General features: G+C 38.7%; 1 pseudogene; it reads right to left on the bottom strand.

Moving 5' to 3' along the window:
- Positions 1 to 3809: 3809 nt before the first annotated feature.
- LOC102820170 lies at positions 3810 to 5596 on the bottom strand (annotated as a pseudogene).
- Positions 5597 to 16946: the final 11350 nt, after the last annotated feature.

The raw sequence follows: 16946 nt of genomic DNA, 5'->3' as shown, positions 1-16946 counted from the left end.
AACGTGTTGTCTGGTAGTTGACATCATTTACTTACATGACAAGATAGATGGAATATTTTGGCATGGCGATTGAATTAAGTCACAGAATCAGTCGTATTTATTTTTTATGAGTCATGGTTTGGTAGCAGACTTTTTGTTCAGTGGTGATATGAGAAATGAATCTGACATTACATGGCTGGTATTGCATACTTCACGGAATTTGACTGTATATTCACAGGTATTCCAGAAATTTCCTTATACTTTATAACCATGGTCACTTTTTAAAAGGAAAATCAATGGTCAACATGTGGATTGGTTACTGGTATAGGAACTAGAATATCTGATGGCCATTATTAGGGCAATTCCAAAAACATATTCACTATTTAATTAGATTTGCTATATCAGCAAATTAACATTGAATATGTAATCAGAGAAAGTTGAAGGAATCCATTGGCCCCCCATTGTCAGCCATGCCTGTTTTAGAGTTAGGAACCAGATGTACATTTCCTGTATTGATTTGGTGCATTTGAGTGTTAAGTTGAACAGTAGTATCTTTAATCATGATTCTAGTAGTTACAGCAGGATCAAAGCATCATAAAAATACTTGAAATGCATGCAGCCTTCCCTAGTTGATGCTGTTTTTTTGTTTTGTCAATTAAGTACTCTGAAGTATCTCAAGTTTTTCTGTTTCGTCTTTTTATCTCAGGTCAACATGAATTGTGTCCAAAGCACTATACTTGGCCTTTTCCATCATACCCAGAACTAGAAGAGATTTCTCAGAACTGATGGGCAGGTGTCCATGACAGAAGAATAACCCTAGAACACTTAGTAAGTCTGTATCTTTTAGCTATAGTTATGGGTATGTTCATGGGGAATGCTGTAGTCCTTGAAGGGATATTTGTTGTTCTCTCTGAACTGACACATATAGTAACAATGCTTGAGTATATTGGCCCTATCCTATGCTCAAGGTTGGTGCTTTGGATGTTCTTCAAGTTATAAACTTTAGAGGCTTCATCTTTGCAGTCATACAGGTTTTGGTTTACAAGGCTAAGAGTCTAACAATAAGCCAGCGTTGTTGGTAATGTCTATATAAACATGCCTTGGGAAAGCCGAACAAAATGAGTGAGAAGTCACTACAGTTTCATTCATCAAACTGCGGTCTTGCCCATTCTTCCAGATATAAGAATTGTGAGGTCCAACCTTTGTTTTTCTGTATTTTCCCACTAATGGAAATGTAGTGTGTTTTTGAAAGCCATTAATCTCAAAGACAATGGAAATGCTTTAATGCTTTCCTAGGCAGATGTCTCAGAGCAGCAGATTCGCTGGATTGTTGCTCACTGCCCTTAGCTGCATGTTTTGCATGACATCTGCGTTCATGTTGGTGGTCTTCTCAGTGAAATACTTCTATGTCTTATTACAGGTTTTTGGTTTGGTGACCTTGTAGTCTGCCAGGTAACAGCATTTGTTTATATGCCAGGATAGAATTTATCATTTGTCATGCTGTTCTCAAGTTAGAGAATTGGTCATACTAATTTTTTTGGGTTTTGGTTTGGTAACACAATTTTTTTTTTCAGTGATGACAATATAGCGTGAGTTTAACATAGGAATGGTCAGTATTAATTACATCATCATGTCAAGGAGTTTGAGTGTATCTTCACATGTTTTATAGAAATTTCCTCATGCTTTATCATTTTAATCATTAAAACAGAGACTAAAGCTTGTGACATGAGTGTATTTCCTTTGGTTCATGTTAAGCCTACTTATTTTCCCTTTTTTGTTCTTTGATAGCTTTCCATGAATGTCAGTGTACAGCACAAGGATGGTTACTGGGGCAGGAAATAGAATATCTGATGGCCATTGTTAGGGCCATTTCCCAAGACATCCATTCTTTACTTGAATTCTCTAGATCAGTGAATAAGTATGCAATATATCATCAGAGAAAATTAAAGAGATCCATTGGCAAACCATTGTCAGTCACTCGTTTATAGTGTGGAACTATATGTATGTTTCCTTCTTTGATTGGGTTCCCTTGTGGTGTTACATTGAGCAATAGAGTCTTCCATCCTGATTCTAGGAGCAGTAGCAGGATTAAGACACCATAATGTACACAAAGGACCTGCAGCCACTCCTGGTTGATGTTGTTTTTTAGTTTTGTCAATTACGTACTGTGAAGTATCTCAAATATTTTTTGTTTCTTCTTTATACCTCAGGTAGATGTGCCTTGAATCCAAAGCAATATGCTTGGCCTCTTCCATCATACTGAGAGCTGCAAGACATTCCTCAGAACTGGAGGGCAGGTGTCCATGATGGACGAAGATCTCCAGAACACTAAGGAGGTTAGTATCTTTTAGCCACAATTATGCGTATTTTCCTGGGGACTGCTGTATTCCTTGAAGGGGTCTTTGTTGTTCTCTATCAACTGATATATAGTAACAATGATTGAAGATATTGGACTTGTTCCATGCTCATGGTTTTTGCTTTGAGTGCTCTTTGAGTTATAAACTTTTGAGAGTTTGACTGTCCAGTCACATAGCATATTGTTTGAAAAGATTTAATGTCTAACTATGTGCCATGACCGATGAACAAAATGAGTTGACAACTCACTACCATCTCACTCATCGAACTGAGTTCCTCTCTATTCCTTCAGAGCAGAAAACTAGTGAGGGCTAACCTTAATTTTTGTATATTGTCCCACTAATGAAAATGTAGTGAATGTTGAAAGCTTGTTTTCTCAAAGACAGTGGAATTGTTTTCTTAGGCAGACAACCCAACAAGCAGATCCCTTAGATCACTGGGCACCATGATGAGTGCAAGTTTACCAAGATGTGTGCCTTTCGTAGGGTAACTGTGGGCTTGGCATAGAAATAATACTGCCTATTATGGCCCTTTTTACCCTGGTGTACCTGATGTTTGATAGTTGACATCATTTACTTAGGTGATAAGGCAGAGGGATTAGTTTGGCATTCTGATCTCATTAAGTCTCAGAGCCTGTCATACTTATTTTGTTGGGTCACAGTTTGGTAGCAGACTTTTGTTCAGTGGTGATTGGGATAATGAGTCTAATTTTAGATGTTAGATTTTATATACTCACTTCAGGGAATTTGTATATACTCTAGTGTTCTAGAAAATTCATCAATATTTGTTACCAGAGTCACTTAAATAGAGGAAATACAGCTTGTGACAAGAATGTAGATCTTTTCTGAATGATGAGGTTACTATATTCTCTTGGTGGGGTTTGACATCTTTTGGTGATAATCAACTGACAGCACAAGGATTAGCTACGGTGTAGAAAATGCAACATCTGATGGACATTGTAAGGGTGATTTCCAAAGACATCCATTATTTATTGGATTCTCTCTATCAGCAAATAAGCATGCGATGTGTTGAGAGAAAATTTCAAGGGAGCTACTGGCACCCCATTGTCAGCCATGATTATTCTAGGGGCAGGAACCATATGCACTTTTCCTGCATAGATTTGGTGCACTTGTGGTGCTAAGTGAGCAATGGAGTCTTTCATCATGATTCTAGGAGAAACAGAAGGACTGAGCCATAATAAATATTCTTGAAATGCATGTAACCCTACCTGGTTGATGTTGTTTCTTAGTTTTGTCAATTATGTAATTATGTACTGTGAAGAGTCTCAAGTATTTCTCTATTGTTCTTTGAATCTCAGGCCAATGGGCCTTGGATCCAAAGCAGTAAGTCTGACTTTTTCATTCTTACACAGATTTGTAAGAGATTCCTCTGGAGTGGACTGCAGCTATTCTATTTTTTTTTTTTTTTTTTGGTATTGAAAAATTTATATTTAGAATTAGCCAGCTGGACTCAGTTTAGATGATCCCAATTTTGTTGGCAACATCCAAAGTATCATAGTCAGGAGCCTGTCAGATATATGCCTTCTTTTCTCCATCAGGCCTGATCAAGGTGTTAAGCTTGGCTACATCAATGTCATAGGGCTTCTTCACAATCTGTCTGATCTGGTGCTTGCTGGCCTTGACCTCCACAATGAACACAAGTGTGTTATCTTCAATCTCCTTCATGACTGACTCAGTAGTCAGAGGGAACTTGATGAGGGCATAGTGGTCAACCTTGTTTCTCCTGGGGGTGCTCTTCCGTGGATATTTGGGCTGCCTCCAGAGCCTCAGAGTCTTGGGCCACCATAAGGTGGGTGACATGTAGATCTTCTTTTTTTGTGTGTGGCTGTGGATACCTTTCAGTGCTGGGGACAGCATACGCAGACCCTGGGTTGATCAGTGGCCCTGTGACATGGACGAAAATCCAACCCTGTGGCCCTCCTCAGGACTGCGAGCCATGGACCCTGAGGGCCAAAGGAAGTGACCTCCTGACGTCCTGGGTTCATTGGTTTTTGCGAACTCAGTGGTTGGCTACCTCTGTATAATTTTCTTTAGTCCTAATATTGTTCATTCTATGCTTCTAACTCCAGTAATTGTAGCTTCTGAGAAAATGGTTTCTTTTACAATGCCTCTCTTAATGCCTCCACTGTGTTGGCAGTGCGTGGAGTCCTGGGAACAAATCTTTCTGAGGAACAAGCGATAGCCACCTGGAATGGAAGTCAGAACTGCTCCTTATTTGATTATTCAGTTATGTTTCATATCCATGAACAATAATGGGTTTGAAACCCCTTTTTAGAGCCAAGGCAGTAAAAGTTTCCTTAGATAACTTAGAAAGGCCAGGAACAGGTATATTGGGAATATGACAAAAGGTTTTTAGAAAAAAACTACCCAAGGTTTGTACATAAAGTAGAAAGGTAAATTCTGGGAACGTTGGGTTAGAGGATAATAGTGGTAGCCCCATTAAACCACCTCTGAATATAATCAGTTTAACCCAGATGCTCTCCTTCCTCCTGAAAGTATATAGAAATGTGATAATTAAGAACAATGTAGCATTTTAGGTATAGATAAATGAAGCCCGGTGCCTGAGATCTTGCTCACAAACAAAAGTTTGCAAAGTGTACAGAGACAGCTTGGCTCCTTTCAGGAACCTTGCTTTATGTTAAGTATCCTTAAAAAACCCCATGTCGCTGCTCTAGATCATTTAAGCCTAAAAGTTAATATATAACAGCTTGATTGAACCTTTTTTCTGTAAAAATAAAAATGTTAGATTGTTAAGAAAAACTATGAAAATATTTTAAAAGTTGTTCCTGTAAATCATTATGTCCTGTTTTAAATGATTAATCACATTGCAGTTCTGTATCCTGTCTTATCTAAAGAATTACATCCTCCTTTTGTGAATTACATCCTTCCTTTGTAACAAATCCCTCCCTAAAAATGAGAATAAAAGACTGAGGTAGAGTTAGATCTGTGTGCAATGCTGTGCAATGCTGTACAATGCTAGGCAAAATGTTTGCAGATCTGTCTACCTGCCAGCTTGCATCATATCTTTGTGTCTGTCTTTTTTGTATATATTTCATCTCTCTCTTTCTCTATCCCTTTCACCGCCAGATCTCCCTTCTTCGTGACACCCACACTTCCTTGTCGAGGCTGGAACCCTACATAGGACCTCGACATTTCAGCACTGCCTTTTTGACCTTCAATGCCTTTGCTTTGGCTTCAGCTCTGGGAGGGGCAGGGGCTTCCTTCTTCACTTTCAGTGCCATCTTCATAAAAGGTTGCTGCTGTTCTTGATACAGATATCCCCAGTAAACTATGGAGTTCTGTAAACCTTAGCCACAGTTAAGGTTAGTTTCATGGGGAATTCTGTATTCCTTAAAGACATCTTTGTTGTTCTCTGTGAACTGAGCTATAAAGTAACAACATGTGAGTGTATTGGACCTATTCCATGCTTACAGATGTTGCTGAGGATGCTACCAATGTTAAAAACTTTTGAGACTTTGGCTGTCCAGTCACACAGCAATTGGTTCACAAGGCTAAGTGCCTAGCCATGTGCCAGGATCAATGATGATGTCCATATAAACATTCCTTGGAAAAGCTGAACAAAATGAGTGAAAACTCACTACCGTCTCACTCATCGAACTCTGAGGTCCTGCACATTCCTTCAAATCAGAACACTAGTTAACAATCAACCTCGATTTGTATATTTTCATGTAAATGTAGTGAACTTTTGACATCCTTTAGTCTCCAGGACAGGGGACATGTTTTATAAGGCAGATAGTCAACTAGCAGTTTCCTTAGATTGCTGGGTATTGCCACTGAGTGCAACTTTACCCAGATTGTGCATTTTCATAGGGAAACTGTGGTCTTATCATAGAAATAGTACTGCCTAGTGTGATCCTTTCTGTCTCTGTGAATGTGATGTCTGGTAGTTGACATTATTTACTTACATAACAAGATAAAGGGAATATTTTGGCATTATGATCTCATTAAGTCATAGAATCAATCATATTTCTTTTGTTGGATAATGCTACCAAAGTAGCAGACTTTTTGTTCAATGGATGGTGATAGGAAAAATAAATCCAACTTTAGAAGGTAGATATTACAAACTCACTTCTATGAAGTTGACTATATCATCTCAGGTATTCTAGAAAGTTTCTCAGAATTTATCACTCAAATTACTTAATCGTCACCAATATAGTTTGTGCCGTAAGTGTATGTCTTTTTGTACATGATGCGGCTGTTTTTCTGCCCTTTGAAAGCTTTGTTATCTTTTGATGAAAATCAATAGGAAACACAAGAATTGGTTGCTGGTGTAGGAAAGGGAATGTCTGATGGTCATTGTGAGGCAATGTCCAAAGACACCCTTTATTTTCTAGTCATTTCTATTTCCCTGAATAAGCCTGCAGAGTGTCTTCAGGGAAACGTGAAGGTCTCCATTGGCCCAGATTGTCAGCCATGACTGAATGAGATTGAGGCACCATGTGTACATTTGCTACATTGATTTGGTGCCCTCCCGTGTTTAGTGGATCATCAGAGCCTTTTTCATGACTCTAAGCAGCAGCTGCAGCATGACTGCATCATAAATGCACCTGCATGCAGATCAGCATGGTTAATGCTGTTTTTTATTGGCAGTTGCATACTGTGAAGTGTCTGAAGTATTCTCTTGTTCTTCGTATCTAGGGTTGGCTTGCCAGTGATCGAACACAACATGTTTGCCCCTGAACATCACACCCAGAAGTGCAAGAGATTACTTTGAGCTGCAAGGTAGAGTTACCAGATATTCCTAGAAGTCTAATGAGGTCTTGTAACTGTATTTATGGTGATGTTCATAGTGAATTCTGTAGTCTTTGAAGTGATCTTTTTTGTTCTCGATGAACTCACATGTATAGTAAAAGTGCTTGAGTGTATTGGATGTGTTTCATGTGCAAGGTTGTACCTTTGCATCTTCCCCAAATTACATAGTTTCACTGTCCAGTCAAGCAACCTATGTATTTACAAGTCTAGAATTCACCTGGATCGATGACGTTGTCCACATAAACATTACTTGGAAAAGCTGATCAAAATGAATGAAAAGTTTCACTCATAGAACTGAGGTCTGCACAGTAGTCTCAAACAGAAAACTAGTGAGGTCCAACCATTCTATATATTCCTACTAATGGGAGTGTAGTGAACTTTTGAAAGCCTCTAATCTCAAGAACAATGGAAAGATTTTCTTAGCCAACAACTCAGACCAGCAGATTCTCTAGATTGCTGGTCATTGCCCTTGTTTGCAAGTTTTCAAAGACTTCTTGGTGTAGATAGGATAGCTGTTGGTATGTTTGACATAGCAATAGGACTGCCTCTTCTGGCACTTTTTTGACTTGTTGACCTTGAAGTCTGCCAGCTGACTGGATGTGTTTATATGACAGGATAGAGTGTATCATTTTGCATGCTGATCTACACTGTCATACAATCAGTTATATCTATGATTTGGTGTATTTGATTTGGTAGCAGAATTTTATTTTTATTTCAATGGTGTTAGGATAAAATGAGTCTGACTAGGGATAGTAGGTATTATATATCAGTTCAAGGTATTTCAGTGTATCTTCCTTTGTGTTCTACAAATTTCATATTGGGTAGTCACTAAAACAGTGAGAATATAGCTTGTGATATGTATGTATGTTCTTTTATTCATGGTGAGCCTATTTTCCCTTTTTTGTTCTTTGATAGCTTTCCATGTATTTCATTGGCCAACGCAGAAATTGGTTACTGGTGTAAGAATTGGAACATCTGACAGCCATTGTTTGGGTAATTTTGAAAGACATCCATCATTTTTACTTGAATTCTCTACGTCAGTGAATAAGCTTGCAGTATGTCATCAGGGAAAGTCATAGGGCTCCATTGGCATACCATTGTCTGCCATGAGTGTTGTAGGGTCAGGAGCCATATGTACATATCCTACATTGATTTGGTATCTTTTTGGTATTTAGTTGAGCAATAGAATCAATCATCATGATTGTAGGTGGAACAGCAAGATAAGTGTACTTGAAATGCATACAGCTCATTCTCTTTGCTGTTGTTTTTCAATTTCGTCAATTAGTTACTATGAAGCATCTTAAGTATTTCTTTGTTTGTTGATTGTATTCTAGGTAGCTGTCCCTGTGTTCAAAGCAACATGCTTGGCCTTTTCCATCACACCGAGAGCTGCAAGAGATTCTCTGCAACTGGAATGCAGGTGTCCAAGATGGAAGGATATGTCCAGAACACTAAGGAAATGAGTATCTTTTAGCCATTATCATGGTAGGTTCATGAGGAGAATGCTGTAGTCTTTAAAGGACTCTTTGTTGTTTTCTGTGAACTGACAATTTATAGTAATTACGCTTGAGTGTATTGGACCTAGTGCATACTCAATGTTGTTGCTTTGAATGCTCCTTGATTTATAAATTTTTGAGACGTTGGCATTGTAGTCACACAGCATAGCATATTGGTTCACAAGGCTAAGTGTCTGTCTATGTGCCAGGATCGATGATGATGCCCACATAAACATTCCTTGGAAAAGCTGAACAAAATGAGTGAAAACTCACTACCGTCTCACTCATCGAACTGAGGTCCTGCACATTCCTTGAAAACAAGAGTGTAGTGAGTTCTAACCTGTATTTTTGTATATTCTGACTAGTGAAAATGCAGTGAACTTTTCAAAGCCTTTAGTTTTAAGGACAGTGTTTTCAAAGGCAGACAACTGAACTAGCAGGTTTTTTTAGATCACTGGTCTTCTTCGTTGAGTGCAAGTTTACCAGGATGTGGTTTGTGGACTTGGAAAAGGAACAGTACTGCCTGTCATTGCACTGTTTGTTCTGGTGAATATGAATCTGGTAGTTGATATCATTTACTTACATGACAAGAGATTTTAGTCTTTTGGTCTTATCAAGTCACAGAATCAGTCTCAGTCGTTTTGTTGGGTAAAGTTTGATAGCATATTATTTGTACAATGGTGATATGAATAATGAATCTGACTTTAGATTGTAGGTGTTACATACTCACTCTAAGAAATTTGAGTGTATCTTCTCAGGTATTGTAGAAATTTTCTCATACTTTATCAGCATAGTCTTTTCATCAGAAATAATACAGCTTTTTCCTTGAATGACTGTTCTTTTATGCATGATGAGGCTATTGTTTTCCCATTTGGGAACTTTTGATGAAAATCATATCTTTTAATGAAAATCAGTGGGTGGTACCAGGATTGGTGACTGGTGTAGGAATGGGAACGTCTGTGACCATGGTCAGGACAATTTCCAGAGACACCTTCATTTATGTATAGTCCCTACTTCAGTGAGGAAGCCCTCATTACATCTCAGGGACATTGGGAAGTCTCCACTGACACACCTTATCACACATGACTGATTCAGACTGAGGAACCATATACACATTTGCTACATTGAATTGGTGCCTTTTCTGTGTTTAGTTGATCATTAGAGCCTTTTTTCATGACTCTATGTAAACAGCAATAGAATCACCGCGTCATATATGTTCTTGAACTGCATTGAGATCGTGATGGTTGATGCTGTTGTTTATTTTTGTCAAGTGTGTACTGTGAAGTGTCTTGTTGTTCTTAATATCTGGGCTTGGCTTTCCAAAGATTGAAAACAACATGCTTGCCCTTTTGCATTACACTCGGAACTGCTAGTGTTTCCTTGGAGCTGAAAGGCAGGATTTCAACATATCTTCAGAAATCTAATGAGATCGCTATCCTTTAGATATAATTGTGGTGATGTTCCTAGGGGATTCTGTGGTCCTTGAAGGGTCTTTGTTGTTCTCTATGAACTTGCACATATAGTAACAACTCCGGAGTGTACTTCAACTATTCCATGCATAAGGTTGTTGCTTTGCATACTCCTCAAGTTACATATTTTTTGAAACTTACGCTGTCCAGTCAAATAGCCTATGTATTCACAAGGTTAATTGTCTAGAGTTTGCCAGGACCTATGTCTTGGTGTGGTGCTGTGGGTTAATGCACCAGACTGCAAAGCCATTTGAACTGCAAGGTCATTGGTTCAAGCTTGCCAGCTGCTCCTTGAAAACCCTATACAGGGTCGCTATGGGTCGGAACTGACTCGATGGTACTTCACAACAACAAATATGATAGTAGGTACATATACATTCACTGGAAAAACTGAACAAAATTAGTGAAAAGTCATCATGATCTAATTCCTTGAACTGAGGTCCTGCACAGTAATTCAATACAGAAAACTCGTGAGGCCATCTACTCTCTATATTAACCACTATTGAGAGTGTAGTGACATTTTGACAGCCTTTCATCTCAAGGACATTGGAAAGGTTTTCTTAGGCAGACATCTCAGACTAGCAGAGTGTCTAGATTGATGGCAAGTTTTCAAAAGATATGTTCATATTCCTATTGTAGCTGTGTGTGAGCTTGGCATAAGAACACTTCTGCATCTTATGGCACTATTTTGCTTGGTGATGTTGAAATTTGCCAGTTGATAGCATTTGTTTACATGACAAGATGGAAGGTATCATTTGGCATGCTGATCTTATTAATTCACAGAATCAGTCATATTTATTTTGTTTATTAAAGTTTGTTAGCAAATTTTTTTTTCCAAAAGTGATAGGATGGGGTGGAAGGTATCACACACTTAGTTCAAGGACTTTGAATGTTCTTTCCTATGTGTTCTTGCAATTCCTAAGTGTTAGTCCTAGAACAGAATATAGCTTGTGACATGAATGTATGTTCTTTGGTTTCTGGTGAGCCTATTTATTTTCCTTTTTTGTTCTTTTGTAGTTTTCCATGAATCGAATGGCAACACAACAGTAGGTTACTGGTGTAGGAAATAGATCATCTGATGACCATTATTAGACCTCTTTTCAAAGACACCATTATGTTACTCACATTGTGTATATCAGAGATTAAGCATGCAGCATATCATCAGGAAAAGCTCTAGGGATCCATTTGCACACTATTGTCAGCCATGAATGCTGTAGAGTCAGGACCATATGTACATTTCGTATATTGCTTTGTTGCCATTCTATGTTTAAGGTGTGCAATAGAGTTATTCACTGTGATTGTAGGTTGAACAGCAGGAGTAAAGCATTGTAAATGTACGGAAATGTCTGCATCTTATCATGGTTGAGGTTGCTTTTTAGTTTTGTAAGATATTTCTTTCTTTCATTGTATCTCAGCTCATCCAGCATTTTAGTCAAAGCACCATGCTTATCCTTTTCCATCATGCCCAGAACTGCAAGAGCTTTCTGGGAACTGAAGGGCAGGGGTCCGTGACAGAAGGATATCCTCAGAACTCTAAGGAGGTAAGTATCTTTTAGTCACAATTATGGTTATGTTTATGGGGAAATCTGTGTAAAAATGTTTGAGTGTGTTAGACTTACTACACGCTCAAGGTTGTTGCTTTGGATGCTCCCCAAGTTATAAAGCTTTTAAGAATTTGGCTGTTTAGTCACACAGCATATTGGTTCACAAGGCTAAGTGTCTGTCCATGTGCCAGGATCGATGATGATGTCCACATAAACATTCCTTGGAAAAGCTGAACAAAATGAGTGAAAACTCACTACCGTCTCGCTCATTGAACTGAGGTCCTGCACATTCCTTCCAAACAGAAGACTAGTCATATTTACTGTTTATTTTTGGTCATTGCACTTGATTGCAAGTTTTACAAGAAAACTGCTTTCTTAAAGCGTAGATGTTGGTGGGATTTTTATAGGAACAGTACTGTGATTTGGGTGTACCTTCTCAGGTTTTCTACGTATTTCCTCATGCTTTTTCACCTTTATACTAAAACAGAGAGAGTGTAGTTTGTGACATGAAAGTATATGTTTTTGTCCCTGTGAGCCTATTTCTTTTCCCTTGTTTCTTCTTTGATAGTTTTCCTTGAATTTCAGTGAGTAACACCAAGATTAGTTATTGGTTCAGGAAATGAAACATTATTAGGTTAATTTCCAAAGACCCTTATTGTTTACCTGGATTCTCTGTATCAGCCAATGAGCATGCAGTATATCATCAGAGAAAGTTGAAGGGATTCATTGGCACACCATAATCAGCCAAGACTATTTTGATGTCTAGAACCATATGTACATTTCCTGCATTGACTAGGTGCCCCTATGGTGTTAAGTTCAACAGTTGAATTTTTCCTTCCTGATTCTAACAGGATTAAGGCACCATAAATGTACATGAAATTAATGCATCCCATCCTGGTTTATGTTTTTTAGTTTTATCAATTATGTATTGTGAAGTGTCTCAAGTATTTCTTTGTTTCTTCTTTGCATCTCAAAGCTACATGATGTTTATCCAATGCAACATGCTTGGCCTTTTCCATCACACCCAGAGCTGCAAGAGATTCCTCAGAACTGGGCTGCGGATGTCCATGATGATAGGCTATCCCCAGCATATCAAGGCGGTTGATATCTTTTAGCCTAAAATATGGGTATGTTCATGGGGAATGCTGTAGTCCTTGAAGGGTTCTTAGTTGTTCTCTATAAACTGACACATATAGTGACAATACTTGAGTGTATTGGACCTATTCTATGCCCAAAGCTTGTTGCTTTGGATGTCTTCACATTGTAAACCTTTGAAGCTTTGGCTTTGCTGTCAGTGTATTGATTCACAAGGCTAAGAGTCTAAAAATATGCTAGGGTCAATGATGATGTCTAAATTAGCATTCCTTGGGGAAGTTGAAAAAATGGTTGAAAAGTTGCTACCATCTCACTCATTGAACTGAGTTCTCGCATACTCCTTCCATACAGCAGAGTAGTGAGGTTCAACCTTTATTTATCTGTATTTCTTACTAATGAAATTAGAGTGAATTTTTGAAAGCTTTTAATCTCAAAGACAGTGGCAATGTATTCTTAGGCAGTCATTTCAGACTAGCAGATTCTCTAGATTGTTATTCATTGTCCTTGAGTGCAAGTTTTCCAAGACACGTGCATTTTCATTGGTGGACTTAACCAGTGGTATGTTGTTGTTGTTACATGCTGTGGAGTCAGTTCTGACTCATAGCGACCCTGTGCAGGGTTTCTGAGGCTGTAAATCTTTACGGGAGCAGAAAGCCTCATCTTTCTCCCATGGAACAGCTGGTAGTTACAAACTGCTGACCTTAAGGTTCGTAGCCTGGGCATATGCACAAGAATAACCACACTTGCAGATAATACCCACTCTACCTGGCTTCAATGGCTGGATGATTAGAACTCAACTAGAAGAAGAAAGAAAGAGAGAAAAAAAAGAGTAATCTGATAAAATTTTGATGAACTTGACCTACACCTATGGATGCAGTAGCTCAAAAGAGGCAACAAATCTTTACAGTGAGGATCATTCCCACCCCCTCAATACACAGGGTAGACAGTGATGGGAAGCTTGGACATTGGTTACCCAAAATGGGGGTGGCTACAAAGGCAAGAAGTGACTGGCTTACAAGGTTTCAAGAGGGAGCCTAGATCCAGAGAGTGCAGAGGAACATAGACTCTCCACTGAATAGTATCAAAACTGGGTGGGACTGATGAAAGGAGATGGGGATAGGACTCTTGTGCTACAACAGTGAATAATTGCTATCAGGACTGACTGTGAGGATTGGAAATGTAAAGGTAGACATTTTGTGGCAAAAGGAGGGGAGTGGTTGTCTTTGCAGTCCAGGAGTGGAGGTCCCTGGAACCATCAAAGGAGAAGAACAGAGTGTGGGACCCTACCCAGAGAAGCAGTGACACTAGAGATGGAGACAGAGATGATGATGTGGAGAGGTGGGGTGGCTGGGGACTCTAGACCAGGGAGGGAGAGGGGCTGTGTGCTGACTACCGAGGGGCAGGCTTGTGGGGTATACCCTTGGTTGTTTGATGATGCATGTGAGAGGATTGTAACCATGGCAATGAAATGATATATGATAGGATGAATATAAAGCTAATGTTCTCCCATGTAAACCATCACATAATTCACGATAAAAACTTTAAAGTAGGAGGAATGGAAATTTGAAACACGGGGAGGAAATGGGACAAGTGATGGTTCATTGTGGGGACTGCTGCAATCAATGACATGAACAAAAATGAGCATGAGTTGGTAATTGGAAAACGAATGTGCTCTGTGAATATTCACCCAATTCACAATAAAAAGTTTTTTTGTTTTTTTTTTAAAAAAGAATGCATGTTGGGTTTTGTCACATGCCTTTCCTGTCTTAATAAACATGATCATATGGTTCTTTTCCTTTTTTTATTCATATGGTAGATTATATCGATAGTTTCTATAATACAAAACCATCCTTTTTTTAGCTCTACCTCACTGATCCATTCAACCCGCTCTCCTAGTTACAAGACAGACCAGGGCTGGCCAGGGTCGACTTACAGATTTAGATCAGAATCTACCCTAGTGGGGCTACTGTACATAGCTCCTACCGGGGCTCACAACCTCCAAGTGGTTCTGACCACATGGATAGAGGGAGATTCCGTGGGACTGTACGCTGGTCAGACAAAAAAGGAAGATCTATAAATAAATCACTCCTTTGTCTCCTTGAGCCACAGGTGGGTTTCTGCACTGCAAGTACGTTTTCTCATCTCTAAAGCTGCTCTTTTGAGATGGCTGCAGTAGGCTCCATCAGCTTCCACTGCTCGTGTCTTGCTGCATCTATTCAACTCTGTCTCCCAGTAAACACTCGACCACTTTTCTATCCCTTCCTGTGAAGAACAGTGTCCCAGGACCGTCCTCTGTATCTATCTGGTTCATTTTTCCATATCCTTGCTGCAGAGAACCCACACAGTCTTTCTGTCTAATCCACCATGTATCTCTGGATTGAAGGTATTGTTTTATCAATACTTTGGGGATTAGGTAATGTTTGCATGGCCATGAAGATACGAACTTCTGTCATTTTAACTGTGTCTTACTCATGTGTTCTTCAAAAGATTTCTAAGAAAGATCCCAGCTACATTCTCTTGGTATCGTTTCAAGCCCTCAAAAAATATAGTATATATGAACATTCCAATCCATTGTGACACTGGTCTGGAAGAAAGATGATGACATAAAAGTCATGCTCAGTAGGACTATACTGAATCCTAGCTGAAAACTTCTTTGGCACATTCTTATTTATCTACTTGGATGTATACCCACAGTTTGATTCTTTTCACCTCACACTGGCACCAAAAATGAGTTTCGGACTGAAGTTCTCAGGCTCATACCTTGGCTCTTGCCCTCTTTTTGTGTGATTTAGCAAGACTGTCTGCCAAGAACTTCACCATCTGAAGGACTCAAGATATGCAACTTTAAATCCTTATTGGTCGTCCCTTTTGATACTAGGACAAGTGAAGATGTTGTCTAAAGTCAATGCAATTTTGAGAATCCAGTAAATGTTTCCTTCTATTGGTCATAAGTTTTACAGTTTATCAAAGTACTGATAAACCTCATTTGTTGTTGTTGTTCTTATGTGCCGTGGAGTTGGTTCCGACTCATAATGACCCGGTACAGGGTTTCTGAGGCTGTAAATCTTTACAGGAGCAGAAAGCTTCATCTTTCTCCTGTGGAACAGCTGGTAGTTTCGAACTGCTAACCTTGCCGTTCACAGCCTGATTCGTAACCACTTCGCTACCAGAGCTACTTGATTAGCCTCATAGGTGATGATTAATATTCACAGTATAATCAAACAATTTCAAGTTGAGAAAAAAAAATGTCCTTGAAAGGTCCCTTCAATTCTGTCTTAGTGCTGTGTTCTTTTAAAGTTTCTAAGAATGCTCATGACTGCTCTCTTACTAGGGTCATTTCAATCTCTCATAAAACATGCATAGAATATGTGAACATTCTCATTCAAGGTGACACTATTCTGGAAGGGAGAGATCTATGATAAAAAGCTTTCAGTCTAAGGGTTGTATATCTGGGTGTGCCAAGGCTTGGTTCAATGATAAAACTTAAGTAACTTGTCTTGAAAAGAGATAATAACTTAAAAATCATACACATTAGGATTATGCTGAGGCCTAGCTGGGTATTTCTTTGGCCTGTACTTATTTATCTATTTGTAAGTAGATCTATATGTTAATTCTTTTAACCTCTCCCTCTTGATCTTTTTACTCTTTTGGTGAGATCATTTGATGCACATAAGTGTCTAATTTATAGGAGGTCCCAGTCATCTATTCTATCTTCTACTGTTTGTATAATTTTAGTTATTTTTGATAGTGTATTTATACCATGTATCAGAGCCCCTAAGTTTGTTCCCATTTTTTCATTAATGGTCTTTATATTTCTAAGTTTTATATTTAGGTCTTTCATCCACATTGAGTTCATTATTGTATATGGTGTGAGATGTGGGTCTTATTTCATTTTTCTGTGAATGGATTTCCAGTTTTGCTAGCATCATTTGTTTAAGAGACTATCTCTTCTCCATTTAATGTTTTTGGTCCTTTGTCAAAGATGAGTTGACTGTGGATGGATTTGCTTCTAGGTTCTCATTTCTGCTCTACTGACCAATGTACCTTTCATTGTACCACTGTGGCTGTTTAATAGGTGTTCAGATCAGGAAGTGAGAGGTCTCCAACTTTCTTCTTCTTTAGTATGCTTTGCTTCTCCAGCATGTCTTTACTTTCCATAAAAAGTTGGTAATCAATGTTTCCATCTCATTAGAGAATGATATTGGAATCTGGTTT

Source organism: Chrysochloris asiatica, unplaced genomic scaffold (genome assembly GCF_000296735.1).
Source record: "Chrysochloris asiatica unplaced genomic scaffold, ChrAsi1.0 scaffold00006, whole genome shotgun sequence".
Classification (NCBI taxonomy): domain Eukaryota; kingdom Metazoa; phylum Chordata; class Mammalia; order Afrosoricida; family Chrysochloridae; genus Chrysochloris; species Chrysochloris asiatica.
Note: the sequence above shows the minus strand (reverse complement) of the source record. Positions and strands in the feature narration are given on the sequence as shown.